At 39.6% G+C, this 14770-nt stretch overlaps 1 pseudogene; it reads left to right on the top strand.

Moving 5' to 3' along the window:
* Positions 1 to 13782: 13782 nt before the first annotated feature.
* LOC132680438 (high mobility group protein B1 pseudogene) lies at positions 13783 to 14428 on the top strand (annotated as a pseudogene).
* The last annotated feature ends 342 nt before the right edge of the window (positions 14429 to 14770 follow it).

Genomic DNA, 14770 nt, shown 5'->3' with positions numbered 1-14770 from the left:
CAGAGAAGGCTTTCTGTGAGTTGACATTTAGGCTGATACTCAGATGAATAGGATCCAATTATAAAAGCTTCAGGAAAGCATATTCTAGAAAGAAGTGTTATAAACAATAAAGTCCTGGGGCTTCTAGGTGGCTCAGTTGGTTGGGATTCTGACTCTTGATTTCGGCTCAGGTCATAATCCAGAGTCATGCAGTCAAGCCCTGCATCAAGCTTCACACTGGGTGTGGAGCCTGTTTAATGTTCTCTCTCATTCTCTCTCTCTCTCTGAAATTTAAAATAATAAAGGGGGAGGGTGCCTGCGTGGCTCAGTTGGTTAAGCGTCTGACTTCGGCTCAGGTCATGATCTCACAGTTTGTGGGATTGAGCTCTGCGTCAGGCTCCAGGCTGACAGTTTGTAGACTGCTTGGGATTCTCTTTCTTTCCGTCTCTCTCTGCCCTTCCCCCACCCGCTCTCTCTTGCTCTCTCAAAATAATAAATAAATAAACTTAAAAAAAAATTAAAGAAAGCAATAAAGCCCAAAGCAGAAAAGAGCTTGAAAAATTCTAGGAGTTGATAAAAGCTTGATGTGACTAGAGCATGGTTTGTATGTGGTGGCATGAGGTGAACTTAGAGAAGCAGGCAGAGGTCAGATCATCCAAGATCCAGTGGGTCACAGTAAAAAAGTCTGAATTTTACTTCAGAGAAATGGGAAGCCACTAAAAGATTTTAAGTGGGGTACTGATTGGATCCTATTTACTTTGTAAGAAAATTCACACTGGCTCATATGGAAAATGGACTGGAGAGAGACAAGCATGGAATCCTGAAGACAAAAGGGCAATTATATATTAGGCCAGGCAAGAGCTGATGGTAGCTTGGAATAAGGTAGGGCCAGTGCGACTAGAGAGAACAGGAAAAATGAGAAGTATGTACAAATGAAGTAGAACCAATAAAATTTGCTGAAGCACTGGATGTGGTGGGTGAGAAAAGAGGAGGGATCTAGGAAAACTTCTGGTTTTCTAGCTTTAGTGAGTGGCAGATGATGCCACTTATGGACATCAGCAAAATGAGAGAGGAAGACATTAGGGCTAATGGGAAGACGGGAATCAAGAGTTTTATTTTACCTTATTTTATTTTATGTAGGCTCCATGCCCAACGTGAGGCTTGAACTCATAGCCCTGAGATCAAGAGTCACATGCTGTACTGACTGAGCCAGCTAAGAACCCAAAGAGTTCCTTTTAAACTCAGTCAGTACAGCACAGGACTCTTGATCCTAGAGTCATTAGTTCAAGCCCCACGTTGGACATAGGGCATACATAAAAAAATAAAAATGAATTGCAAAGAGCTCCATTTTAAGCATGCAAACTTTGAAAATATTCTGAGACATTCAAGTGGAGATATCAGGCAGGCAATTGGTTATTAAATCTGGGAAAGCTGACTAAATTAGAGAAGATATTTGAGATGGAGATGTAAATTTAGGAGTCATACATATACAGTTTTGAAGCCATGGGAATAAATGAGACTTCTACAAAAAGGAGGAGGTGAAGGGAAGAGAGTACAGGTTCAAGTCCAAAGAAACACCACACTTCTCCCACTGATGTCCACAAGTGCCTAATGAGGAAGCTAAGCAACTGGACCTCTTTTGCAATCTGGGAACAGACAGGTACAGACTTGTTGGCAGGTAGGTAAATAGATGAGCTGAACTTTGTGGGTTGGCATCTATCAATCTGTTCATTCAGTGAATGCCTTCTATGGGTCAGGGGCACAAAGATGAAGAGACATAGCCCTTTCCAATCCAGAAGGAAAGCACAATTGTGCCCATAAAAATGTGTTATATAGAAGTATTCCAGTGGAAGTATATATACAGGGGCAGTGTGAACACAGGGAAGACAACAAATGTCTGCTTGATCCAGAACCTAAGCAAAGCTCATTCAAGTGAGAGGAGCTGGATATTACAAGGGTGCTCTGAAGCCAGAAGGGTTTTTTCCCCACCTCTCCTTGGTTGTTTGTTTCTGTTTTAAAGCAAATCTTGGGCCTCCTAGAATAAAGGTAAAATCCTGACAGGTTGCGGGGGTGGGGGGGGGGGGGTGTAAAAATAAGAAGGCTTTGGTTTTCAGACCATTGACAAAAAAGAACAGTCCTATTGGATGAGCCTTAATCAGGTGTGGGGTGGGGGTAGGAGTTGGAGGAAAATGTGGAAGATGAGAGTGGTTTATTGCTGTTCACAACAAAAGCAATAAAATACTTTGCCCTGAGCTGCATAAGGGTCATAATCAGTATGATAAGCTATCATTTAACATGAGGAGGAAATTGAAGTTTCATTTCCTTGCTTTTGTGGCACCCCTTGAATTGAGTTGATGACACCATTCAGTCAGTCAGCATGAGGCCTGCCTTACCAATTTTGTTTTGCAAAACAAAGCCAGTCACGGTCAAACTCAGTTGGTCAATTCCATAGATTAACATGAGAGGCCCCAGGAAAGCAAGACAGCTGGGATAACTCTGGCTGGGAAATGATGGGTTAATCCTAGGCCAGCTTGGCAGGAAACTTCATAAGATCTTTCAGGTCCCTGGTATCCTCCCACTCCTCACCTCTCCAAGAGCTTCCCACACTCACTAGTGTCCTGGGGTTGACTCTGAATAATCTCCAGAGTTTGAAGGACAGGGCTGGGCTTAAGGTATGGATGTGGTTCCCCACTGTCATATAATTCTCCTTCTCAGTCTGATTTTAGACCCAGGCTGGGTAGTACTGTACCAAAGAAAAAAGTGTGACCTGAATCTATATGAGCACAAACTGGGAAGAATGAAATTGTCTCAAAAATTTGACAATACAAAATTTCTCTTGAATCCTGGTCTCTAATAGGTGTACACACATAACCCACAACCTAAAGAAAACACTGAAGATAAAAATACTGTTAAAGCTATATTGAACAGCCACATATTTTTGTTGCCTCTATGGCTAAAATACTAGAAAAGAATTGTTGATTTTCCTAGAGGATGACCCAAACCCATCCCGATTCCTCTCCGTGATCAGAAGTTGTTAAAAACTGAGGCCACTTTAGAATAGCTCACAATTTGGAGATGTTCAAAGTTCCCATTTAGCTGAGATAATTCCCTTTTTCTCTCTTTCTGAATTCTGATGTTTCTGGTGAAAAAAATAATTCTGCCAGTAACACATAAGGACTGTTGAAAAGCCAGGAAAATCTGTATATGCAGTGAAGTTGCCTACATAATATGGCGGTTCACATTTCAAGGGAGATTAAGGTAATGTTTGATTTTAGTTCCCTAAAGGTTATATTTCTCCAAAAGTATTTATTCCTGCTATTTTTGTGATATCAACACAATTTAATTTTAATTTTCAAGTAATCAAGGAATGCAATTGGGCATTATTGGAAAAGTGTTGCTGATTTTGCCACAGATTTTACTATAATGCCATGCAAATCACTTCCTGAGCTTCAAAATCATTACTATAAAAAGAATGGGACTGGATTCAAATGCATTAGATATGCACAAAACTTTTTCGGAATTCTAAAATTCTATTCTGAGCCCCTAAGTTTCTCTATCCTGACAGCCTGGCCTTCATATGATGTCTCATGCCAATTGCCATACAGAATAAATTAGAACTCCCTTTGGTTTCTAGAAGCTTATAGCCTGTAAAACAGCAATAGTAAGATGTTCTTCAAGTACATATGGTCTTATGATTAGATTTCAATAATTTGAATTTTGTGCTGAAGGCAGCTTATTTGTATATTATATTTTTTAAAAGGTTTACTGTTAAATTAATGCCACAAAAAAGACTACAGGTGGAGGCTGTTAACAGCTTATGATAACAGTCTTTTCAAAAGTGCTTCTTCTCAAGGGGCTCCTTGCATAGTAAGTAGCACTCTGGATGTGATCCAGGAACCTGGCTCATCAGCCATTAGCTTGATGTGTGACCTTGGGCATGTCTGTCAGCTACCCTGCTTCAACTATAAATGAAGGGGTTGTATTATGTAGTTTAATATTCACTGGTAAAGCTAAGCAAGGACAAGTGGTGGTTAAATGTAAATAAAGGCATGAATGCCTTTAGTAATATGGAAAATGAAAAGGGATTTGGAGGCATTTCATTTGTGATAAAGGAAACAAAACTGTGATTATCGGCCCCCAAAAGCAATAGCATAAATGTAGGAAAGCTCCAAGTTCCACTCCACTGATTTATACAAAATAAGTCCATTAAATGAATGAACTTGGTCTGTACACAACACTTAGCAGGACCTATGAAAAAAACAAGGTTTTCTAGGTCTGTGAAAAAAACACCATGAAGTCATGGAACGGCTTTTGAGCCAAATGTAACTAAGTTAAAAACTGTAGCTCTAATAATTCCTAGATATGGCCTCTAGACCCAATCATTTAAAAGAAATTTTTTTTTATTTTTATTTATTTATTTTTTTAACGTTTATTTATTTTTGAGACAGAGAGAGACAGAGCATGAACGGGGGAGGGGCAGAGAGAGAGGGAGACACAGAATCGGAAGCATGCTCCTGGCTGTGAGCCATCAGCCCAGAACCCGACGCGGGGCTCGAACTCACGGACAGTGAGATCGTAACCTGAGCTGAAGTCGGACGCTTAACTGACTGAGGCACCCAGGCGCCCCTAAAAGAAATTTTTTAAAGAAATTTCTTTTTTTTTTTTCTTTTTTTTTTTTAAATTTTTTTTTCAACGTTTTTTATTTATTTTTGGGACAGAGAGAGACAGAGCATGAACGGGGGAGGGGCAGAGAGAGAGGGAGACACAGAATCGGAAACAGGCTCCAGGCTCCGAGCCATCAGCCCAGAGCCTGACCTGGGGCTCGAACTCACGGACCGCGAGATCGTGACCTGGCTGAAGTCAGACGCTTAACCGACTGCGCCACCCAGGCGCCCCAAGAAATTTCTTAAGAATTTCTTAAGAAATTTATTTTGAGAGAGGGAGAGAGAGTGGGGGTGGGGGAGAGGGAAGTAGAGAAAGAGTGAATCCCAAGCAGGCCCCACATTGTCAACATGGAGCCTGATGTGGGGCTCGAACCCACAAACCTGAATTGAAACCAAGAGTTGGACACTTAACCTACTGAGCCATCCAAGCACCCTGAGATCCATCATTTTAAACTCAAGATTGTTGTGAGCGTTAAATAATAAAAGTGCTTAGTATAGCGTTTGGCATGTAATAGGTAATAGGAGAAAGTTCTTCCATTAATGGTGGGAACATAATCCGTATATAAATGAGTTAAAAATATAGGAGGTAGGGGCATCTGGCTGGCTCATTCTAGTGGAGCATGTGACTCTTGATCTTGGGATCATGAGTTCAAGCCCAACATTGGGGCTAGAGTTTACTTAAGAAAAAAATTCATAATTAAAAACAATAATAAAATACATGAGGCAAATAATGATAGCTAACATTGACTAAGTGCTTACTCTGTGCCTCCAAGGTACTGTTGGGTGCTTTTACATATCACATTTAATTCTTACAACAACCTGTCAGGTCAATACTATCATTATCTTCAATTTACAGATGAGGCAACAGTCTTAGAGACTAAGCAACTCCTCCCATGGTCACAGAACTAGGAAGTCATGGAGTTATGATACAAAACTGCTTTACTATTTCCAAAAGCCAAATGCTAAACCATTTGACCATATTACCCACTATATTATGTCTACGGAGTATATTATTAAGTGCCAGAGAAGTCAGAAATTAAGCATGAGTATTTCACAGGCACAAGAAGCAAGCATATTTTAGAGCAAAATTCTAGGAAATTGCCTTCTAAACTAGGAATTGCATAACCATAAAAGAGTAGGAGAGTCATCCAGTATTTGTGATGTGGGGATGCAGGAGTAAAGGAAGAGACTGGCTTCAGCAAATGAACACAATTAGGAATTAGCCACTAGACCACTCTAGCTAGAGCAGTGTTCATAAGGGCAAGTTCTGGTGTGATAAAGTTGGAAAGACAAGCACTGGCCAGTCTGTGAGAGCTCTGAATACCAGACCAACAAATATGATACTATTTTTAACGCATTAGGCATACATGAGATACTCAACAAATACTTGTTGTCACAAAATAGAATGAATGTCAAACCTAGCTACTCAATGGAAGAAGGAAACCTATTTTCATCATGGGCAGTGTCTATTCAACTTGAGTCCCCAGGCCAACTAGAACAGTAACAAAGTATGATAGCATAATGTTTTTAAGTACTTTAGTCTGTGATGTGCTTCATAGCTTCAAAAAATCTTTATCTTTTTCAGTTTTATTGAGATTTAACCAACAAACCCAAACTTTTATAGCAGCTTATGTTGAGGTCAGGAATACCAAACTCACTGGTAAAGATAAAAGGAAATGATGATCAAGAAAAAAATGAAGAGACTTTAAGAATGGAGCTGTGACAGTAAGAAAAGTAAAAGAAGATGCAAGGGTGTGGAGTCCAGGGAAAAGGCCAGCCAGGTGGCTTAGGAGAGCCTACAGTCAGGCCCTGAGAGTCAGGTAACTATTGAAAGAGCTGAGAGAAGAAGGCAGGTAGGGGTATCCAGACCTCTGGGAATCTCAAGAAAAGGTCTGGCTTTCCATACACAATAGTGAATTCAGGCTTGGACCTATCATATTCACAATAGAAAGGGGGATGTAACATGGTGATTTGGCCGATGAGATAATACCTTAATAATATTACATTTTTACCTAACTCTAGTATTGTATTTCTCAGCACAAAGGTAACAATGGTTTCAAAATTTCACTTTCTTACACTCCTGAGAGGCATGAAGGAACTCATAAAAGTTTGCCATTTGTGTGCTGAACTTGCATCTCTGAAAGGTGCAAACAAGTTAAACTAGACTAGAACTTGGGAGTCCTATCAGATGTAGTATTTTATTTCAATTGAACTTTGAAAGGAAAGACTGAAGCTTTAAAGCCTAAAGATTTTCAACTGGGATATTTAGTCTATAGCCAGTCATCAGATGGCTAGAAGTCTGGCATGACTAATTCTTCACAGTCCATTTGCTAAATGACACATTATAAAAAAGCAAGTACCACTGAAAAGGATGTGCTTGTTTTCAAGGCCTCAGCTTCATTGTAGACTGACTGTTTTATATTGGTCCTTGTCTAACCATTTTATGGTGCAAGAGGCTCTAACCACATATATATGTTAACGACTCCTTGAAATGTTCTCACATTGCAAGGACCAGAGACACTAGATAAAGTCCAGAGAGGCTGTCATTCTGGCCTCAACATAAAGGCCACCCAGAAGGATCAGGGTTTTAGAATCTTAAGATAAGACTTATTAACCCCTGAGATGCTTATTCTCATACAATAGTTTAACCCCTCTATCACACAATTACAAAACTTGTGCTGAAAAGTAACCAGATCCCAGAAGAATTGAGAATGCTAATTAAGTAAGCTCTGAATGGCTGCTTCAAAATAAAAAGCTGAACACAGAGAGTAGTAACAGAAAGTTTAAAGAAGGATCTAGAAACTATAGTTCAGGTGACAGACACATTGTTGATAATCCGTGTCTTTTAGGGGCTTTGTCTATTTCATCTAATTTGTCAAACTTATTGGCATAAAGTTATTCATAATATTCCCTTATTGTCCTTTTAATATCTATAAGGTCTGTAGTGATTTGACAATATTGGGCCCAATAAAGAGAATTGGTTTAAGAAAGAAAAAAGGAAAAAAAAAAATTGAGGTTGATTTGATAAACAATATTGAAGCTATAATTCTTCCAAGAGGCATTCCACCCACTTCAGCTAAGAAATGCAGATGAGGCAAGTGGGGGAGGGGCAGGGGAAAAAGAAGTTTTTTATGGTTCTAGTGATGGTGCTGTCGGTCAGATTAGCTGCCCATTTGTCTGCAAGCTGCTTTCTCCTCCCATTCGGTGTTACTGGCCATCACAGTGCAGCTGCTGGCCAGGAAGCCTGAGGAAGGGGCTCCCTCTGGAGCTGATGGCAGTGGCACTTTGGAAAGTGCTAGCAGGGGGTGAGCTATAAAAAACAATTTGGTTTGGGGACAAAAGGTATCAATCAAAGCAATGTCATCAACCCTTGATTTGGATGGGAGAGAACTTTTTGGGTCACCTTGGAAGCAGGAAAGGAACAGACAATATCATTTTATTTAGTTATCCTAGTCTAGTGGACTCAAGGGTCTAATTTAATAGGAAAGCCATGCACGACTGCTCCACAAAGCTCCTCCTTTAGTCATGTCCTTTGGTGAGGTAGGAGAAAGCAAACTCACACTATCTTAAATTGCCAGAAATCACCGGATTCTACCTTTAGAAGTAAATTCTGTTAAAGTTTCTCCTAAGTCTGACAGGGCTTTTGGAAAGCAATTATGGATCTAAAATGAAAGGAATAAAGTTAGGACAGGGACTGCTGTTAGTGAGGGGACTAAGGAAAAGCATTTTGCCTTTCCAGGCAAAGCATCTGAAGTGAGAGAAATAGCAAACAAAGAATTGGGCCATCTCTGAATTAAATCAAAGCTTAATTTAAATAGTTCTTATAAAGAGCTCCATAAAAGCAGTAGTAGTATTTCCGAGCTAGGCAAGCACTTCTCAAAAGTATTTGTGACACTTTCAAATCAAGGTAATCTGTAGCACTCTTCTGCCAGGGCATATGCACTACTGCCGGGAGCTCTCTTCTTCAAGCAATATTCTACCCTTCAAAACCCCCCAAACATATGCTGAGAAGATATGCCCAGGTTAGACATGTTATGCCATGTTTCCTGGCTAAGTATAAGAAGACTGGTAACAGGCACGGGAAGCTTCTAGATGTTATCCTGTATCTAAACTTCTACAGAAGTAAAGAAACATCTGAACCATTTAGTTCCAAATCATAACAGAATTACATGCTTGCTTGCTTTCTTTGGTCTCAGAGTCCTGGAGAAAGGAACTGAATTGAAGTGATCTATCTTGATTAATAAGGATACGACACTATCATTCAGTGTGAGAGAGATGCATTAAAGCACTTAACGATGACCTGTGTGGGCACAGTACTCTGGTACTACATAAAAGGTTGGTCAGAAAGTGGTCTACTCCCTTCTCCAATGATCCAGGAAGTAAACAAGAAGGCGGTCTTCTTGTTTTCCTATTCACCTTACGCTATCCTTTGCAATATGGCCCATGAAATAATAACCTAAAATTAAGGAATCCTGTGGCTAACTATAAATGTTTCCATGTGCATGTATTTTTGTCTATCCGATCTCCCAAATACATCTCAGATTAGTCTGTTTTCTCTCACCCCAATGCCCCATTTTTAAAAAACAGAAGACTGGAGCTGACTTCTACAATGCAATTTTTCTGCCATATACAATGCTGCCTCTCTTTTCCACAAGAGGAATCTCTTGTGGTGGAAATGACCTCCTGAAGCTGTCACACTGGACTCTGATTGTAAAATTTGCTTTTTCCTATGTGCTCTTGTCCATTGCTCAAAATACAACAATCTATTACTTACCTTTGTTATTAAGATTTTGGTTGGTCTTCCCAACACTGATGCTAAAGGTGTTTTGAATACAGCAGGCATATTAGTCTCAGGAGGAATACATCCAAAAATTCAGATATACGCCAGCACTAAGAACTTGTAAAACATCTTGCCCATAGAAAGTCTATTAATAAAGAAATGTTGCCAACAATTTTAATGTTGACATCTATTAAGATGTTTATCTTTCTCAACCTTAGAAAAAATTACAAAAGCAGTAACATGAACACTGGAGAAATGCAACTGGAATTGTACTGAAAATACAACTAAGCAAAAACTAAAAAAAAATAAAACAGCTTCTTCCCAACTTCCAGACATTTTATAATAATAAGATATATAATAAGTGGGTATCCTTCCACATCATATTCTACATGTATATGCTTATATGTATTTTTTTCATCAAAGTAGGATCACATTGTGCATACTGCTTTGTAATGTGTTCTTTTGGGTTAACAATCTTTACCTTACAAGATAATACATTTTCATCTCATCTAATACTCAGTCTGAATTCAAATCTTCCCAGTTGTCTCTTCAAAAAGATCCTTTGCCCCTTGTCTGTCTAAACCAGGGTCCAATCTAGAAACAAGAATTGATTCTGATTATGTATCTTAAGTCTCTTTTAATCTAAAGTAATCCCTTTTCTCATGACACCAATGTGTTAAGAAGATGGGGGCAGCTGTCCTGCCAAACATCCCATCTTCCAAATTTTTCTAGGTGCTTCTTAAATTTTTTTTTTAAAGATTTTATTTTTAAACAATTTCTATACCTAATGTCGGGCTTGAGCTCACAACTCCAAGATTAAGACTTGCATGCTCCACCGAATGAGCCAGCCAGGTACCTCTCTAGTTGCTTTTTTTTTTTTTTTTTTAAGTTTATTTTTGAGAGAGAGAGAGAGAGAGAGAGAGGCAGAGTGCAAGCTAGGGAGGGTCAGAAAGAGAGGCAGACACAGAATCTGAGGCAGGCCCCAAGGCTCTAAGCTGTAGGCACAGAGCCCAATGTGGGGTTTGAATTCATGAACCATGAGACCATGACCTGAGTCTAAGTTGGATACTTAACCAACTGAGCCACCCAAGGCACCCCAAGCATGCAGCTCTTGATCTCAGGGCTGTAAGTTCAAGCCCCATGTTGTATGTAGAGATTAGTTAAAAAATAAAATCTTTAAAATAATCTTAAGGTACTTACATTTGGCTAGAACACATCATAGATGACTAGTATCTTTCATTTTGTATCAAGAGGTATACAACATCTTAGGGCGCCTATGTGGCTCAGATGGTTAAGCGTCCAACTTGGGCTCAGGTCATTCTTGTGGTTCAGGAGTTTGAGCCTTCAGTCAGCCTCTGTGCTGACAGCTCAGAGACTGCAGACTGCTTTGTGGATTCTGTGTCTCCCTTTCTCTCTCTGCCCCACCTGTACTCTGTCTCTCTCTCTCTCAAAAATAAAAAAACATTAAAAAAAAATAAAAACTAAATAAAAAAAAAAAGAGGCATGTAACATCTGAATGTCTCCCTATCAATGATGTGAAAAACTTACTAGATTATGGTGATGACAGATCTTTTCTCTTTTTTTCCCCAACTTTATTTATGAATAGTTTTAAAGCACAGAAAAGTTGAAAGAACAGTACAATGAACACTAGGGTGCCTACCACCTAGACTGAATAATTGTTAAATTATTTTGCTAACTTTATCAAAAATGTATAAAAGTAGGGGCGCCTGGGTGGCGCAGTCGGTTAAGCGTCCGACTTCGGCCAGGTCACGATCTCGCGGTCCGTGAGTTCGAGCCCCGCGTCAGGCTCTGGGCTGATGGCTCGGAGCCTGGATCCTGTTTCCGATTCTGTGTCTCCCTCTCTCTCTGCCCCTCCCCCGTTCATGCTCTGTCTTTCTCTGTCCCAAAAATAAATAAAAAACGTTGAAAAAAAATTAAAAAAAAAAAATGTATAAAAATATTTTCTTGACAAACCATTTGAAAATAAATTGCAAACATCAAAAACTTTATCCTAAATATTTCAGAATGCATGATCTAAAAATAATTACATTCTCCTTTTATGATCATACCATTTTGACCCTATGAAATTTAGCAATTATTCCTTATTACCACCTAATAATATTTAATCTATAGCTAAATGTCCTTAATTGTCCTCTAAAGATTTTTTAAAGTTTTTTTTTTTAAGTTTATTTATTTTTGAGACTGAGTGCAATTGGGGGAGGGGCAGAGAGAAAGGGAGATAAAGAATCCAAAGCAGGCTCCAGGCTCTGAGCTGGAAGCCCAGAGCCCAAGGCGGGGCTTGAACTCAAAAACCATGAGATCACAACCTGAGCTGAAGTTGGAAGTTTAATGACTGAACCACCCAGAAGCCCCAAGATTTTTTTTAAGTTTATTTATTTTGAGAGAGAGAGAGCATGAGCAGGGGAGGGGCAAAAAGAGAAGGAGAGAGTATCCTAAGCAGGCTCTGCACCATCAGCACTGAGCCCAACGTGGGGCTCAAAGACATGAACCATGAGATCATGACCTAGGCCAAAACCAAGAGCCAGACACTTAGTCAACTAAGTCACCTAGGTGCCCCCAAGGATCTTATATATATATTCTAAAGTTTATTTATTATTTATTTTGAGAGAGAGCACAAACTGGGCGGGGGGGAGGGGGGAGTTGGGCAGAGAGAGAGAGAGAAAGAGAATCCCAAGCAGGCTTCACACTTGCCAGTGCAGAGCCTGGTGTGGAGCTCTAACCCATGAACCATGCGATCATGATCTGAGCTGAAATGAAAAGTTGGACACTTAACCAACTGAACTACCCAGGTGCCGTGTGTGTGTGTGTGTGTGTGTGTGTGTGTGTGTGTATTTTCGAGACAGAAAGAGAGAACACAAGCAAGGGAGGGGCAGAGAGAGATGGGGACAGACAATCTGAAGCGGGTGTTGAGCTGACAACAGCAATGCAGGGCTCAAACTCATGAACCATGAGATCATGACCTGAGCCAAAGTCGGATGTATAACCAACTGAGGCACCCAGGCACTCCCCTTTTTAAAACCAGGATCAAGTCACGATCTCGTGAGATTTGGTTAGGATGCTTTTGGTTGCTTTTAGTTAGATGCTTTAATTTTAGAGGTCTCTTTAGTCTCTTAATGTAGAAGTTCTTCCACATTTCCACTTTTTGTTTAATAATGACATTGACTTTTTGAAGAGATTAGCCCAGGTTAAAAATCTGTTAATAAAGTGCTTTACAACCTATTTGTTCGTTTGTTTTTGAGTAAATTAAAATTAAAGAATTGAGAAGTGCCTGGCTGGCTTAGCCAGTAGAACATGCAGTTCTTGATCTCAGGGTCATGAATTTGAGCCCCATGTTGGATGTAGAGATTACTAAAATAAACAAATTTTTAAAAATTTAAGAAGTGAGAATTTTACATTTTCTTTTGAAACTAGTACCTTATCACAAAAACATAACTGGGAAATACTAACCTAAGGACTATTTGGTAGAGTGACCAAGCATTCCATTTTGCTCAGGACTAAGAAAGCTCCAGGATGCACAACTTTCAGTTATACAACCAGCAAAATCCTAGGCAAACAAAGATGAATTGTTACCCTACTCTCTGGTAATCCTTGGAAGGCACTTGTTGAGGAAATAGTTATATATAAGTGATTGGTTAAAATCATAATCTGGTTCTATTTTAATTATACAAAATGATTATTTATTTAAACTTTTTGAACTAAACTGTCTGAAATGTGTATTAATTATGCATCTACATATAGGATATATGCTTAGGAAAATATCATAACTACAATTCTGTCTTGGGGCGTCTGGCTGGTCATTTGGTAGAGCATGTGACCTTTTTAAAAAAAAACCAAAACATTCATTTTATAATTTTTGAGGGAGAGAGAGAATGTGCATGCATGAGGAGGAGAGGGGCAGAGAGAGAAGGGGACAGTGGATCCAAAGTGGGCTCTGTGCTGACAGCAGAGAGCCTCAGGTGGGGAACTAACTCAGGAACCATGAGATTATGACCTGAGCCGAAGTCAAACACTTCACAGTCTGAGCCATCCGGGCATCCCAGGCATATGACTCTTGATCTCAGGGTCATGAGTTCAAGCCCCATACAAAGCTTAATTTAAAAATAAATTCCACGTCTTACTTCTCCAACTTAAAAAATAATAATAATACAGCAACATCTTTTATCAGTCTCCTATTACTTAATGTTACATCATTGTCAAAATCATACCATAAAATGACAGCCATTGCAGTACTCTGAGCTCTATAGAGACAGGACTAGGGCAAGTAAGAACCAGATGGGCAATGTGTGACTCTGTGTCACACTGGGAAAAAAAAAAAAAAAAAAAAAAACTAAACTAAACATGGGCAAAGAAGATCCTAAGAGGCTGAGAAGCAAAATGTCATTATATGTACTCTTTGTGCAAACTTGCCAGGAGGAACACATGAAGCAACCAGATGCTTCAGTCACCTTCTCAGTTTTACAAAAGCACTCAGAGATGTGGAAGACCATGTGTGATAAAGAGAAAGGTAACTTTGAAGATATGGCAAATACAGACAAGGCAGTTATAAAAGAAATGAAAACCTACATTCCTCCAAAAGGGGAAACAAAATGAAGGTCAAGGATCCCAATGTACTGAAGAAATCACCTTCAGTCTTTTTGTTTTTGAGTACTGGCCCAAATCCAAGGAGAACACCCTGGCCTATGCATTAGTGATGCTGCAAAGAAACAGGGAGAGATGTAGAGTACACGGCTGCAGAGCATAAGCAGTCTTAGGAAAAGAAGGCTGCTAAGCTGAGGAAAATTACATAAATCAGATTGCTGCAATACCAAAATATGAAAACAAGCCTATGTGGCAAAACAAAAAAGTCATCAAGGCTGAAAACAAGAAAAAGAAGGAAGAGAAGAAAGATGGAAAGGACGAAGAGGATGATAATGAATATGTTGGTACTACTTTTGTTCTTGTCTGTAAAGTATTTAAACTCCCTGTACACAATTCACCCCTTTGAAAGAAAAAGGGGTGAAATCTAAGGCTGCATGAAACTTGTTTTTAAACTGTACAGTTTCAGGGTGCCAGAGTGGCTCAGTCAGTTAAGCTCAGGTCATGATCTCGTGGTCAGTGGGTTCCAGCCCCACATCAGGCTCTGTGCTGACAGCTCAGAGACTGAAGCCTGATTTAGATCATGTCTCCCTGCCCCTCCCCTGCTCATGCTTATGCTCATGCTCTGTCTCTCTCTCTGTGTGTCTCCTTCTCTCTCTGCCCTCCCCTGCTCATGCTCTCTCTCTCTCTTTCTCAAAAATAAACATTAAAAAAAATTAAAATGTACAGTTTCAGGGTGCCTGGGTGGCTC

Source organism: Panthera onca, chromosome A1 (genome assembly GCF_046562875.1).
Source record: "Panthera onca isolate mPanOnc1 chromosome A1, mPanOnc1 haplotype 2, whole genome shotgun sequence".
NCBI lineage: Eukaryota > Metazoa > Chordata > Mammalia > Carnivora > Felidae > Panthera > Panthera onca.
This window is presented reverse-complemented; position numbering and strand designations above follow the sequence as displayed.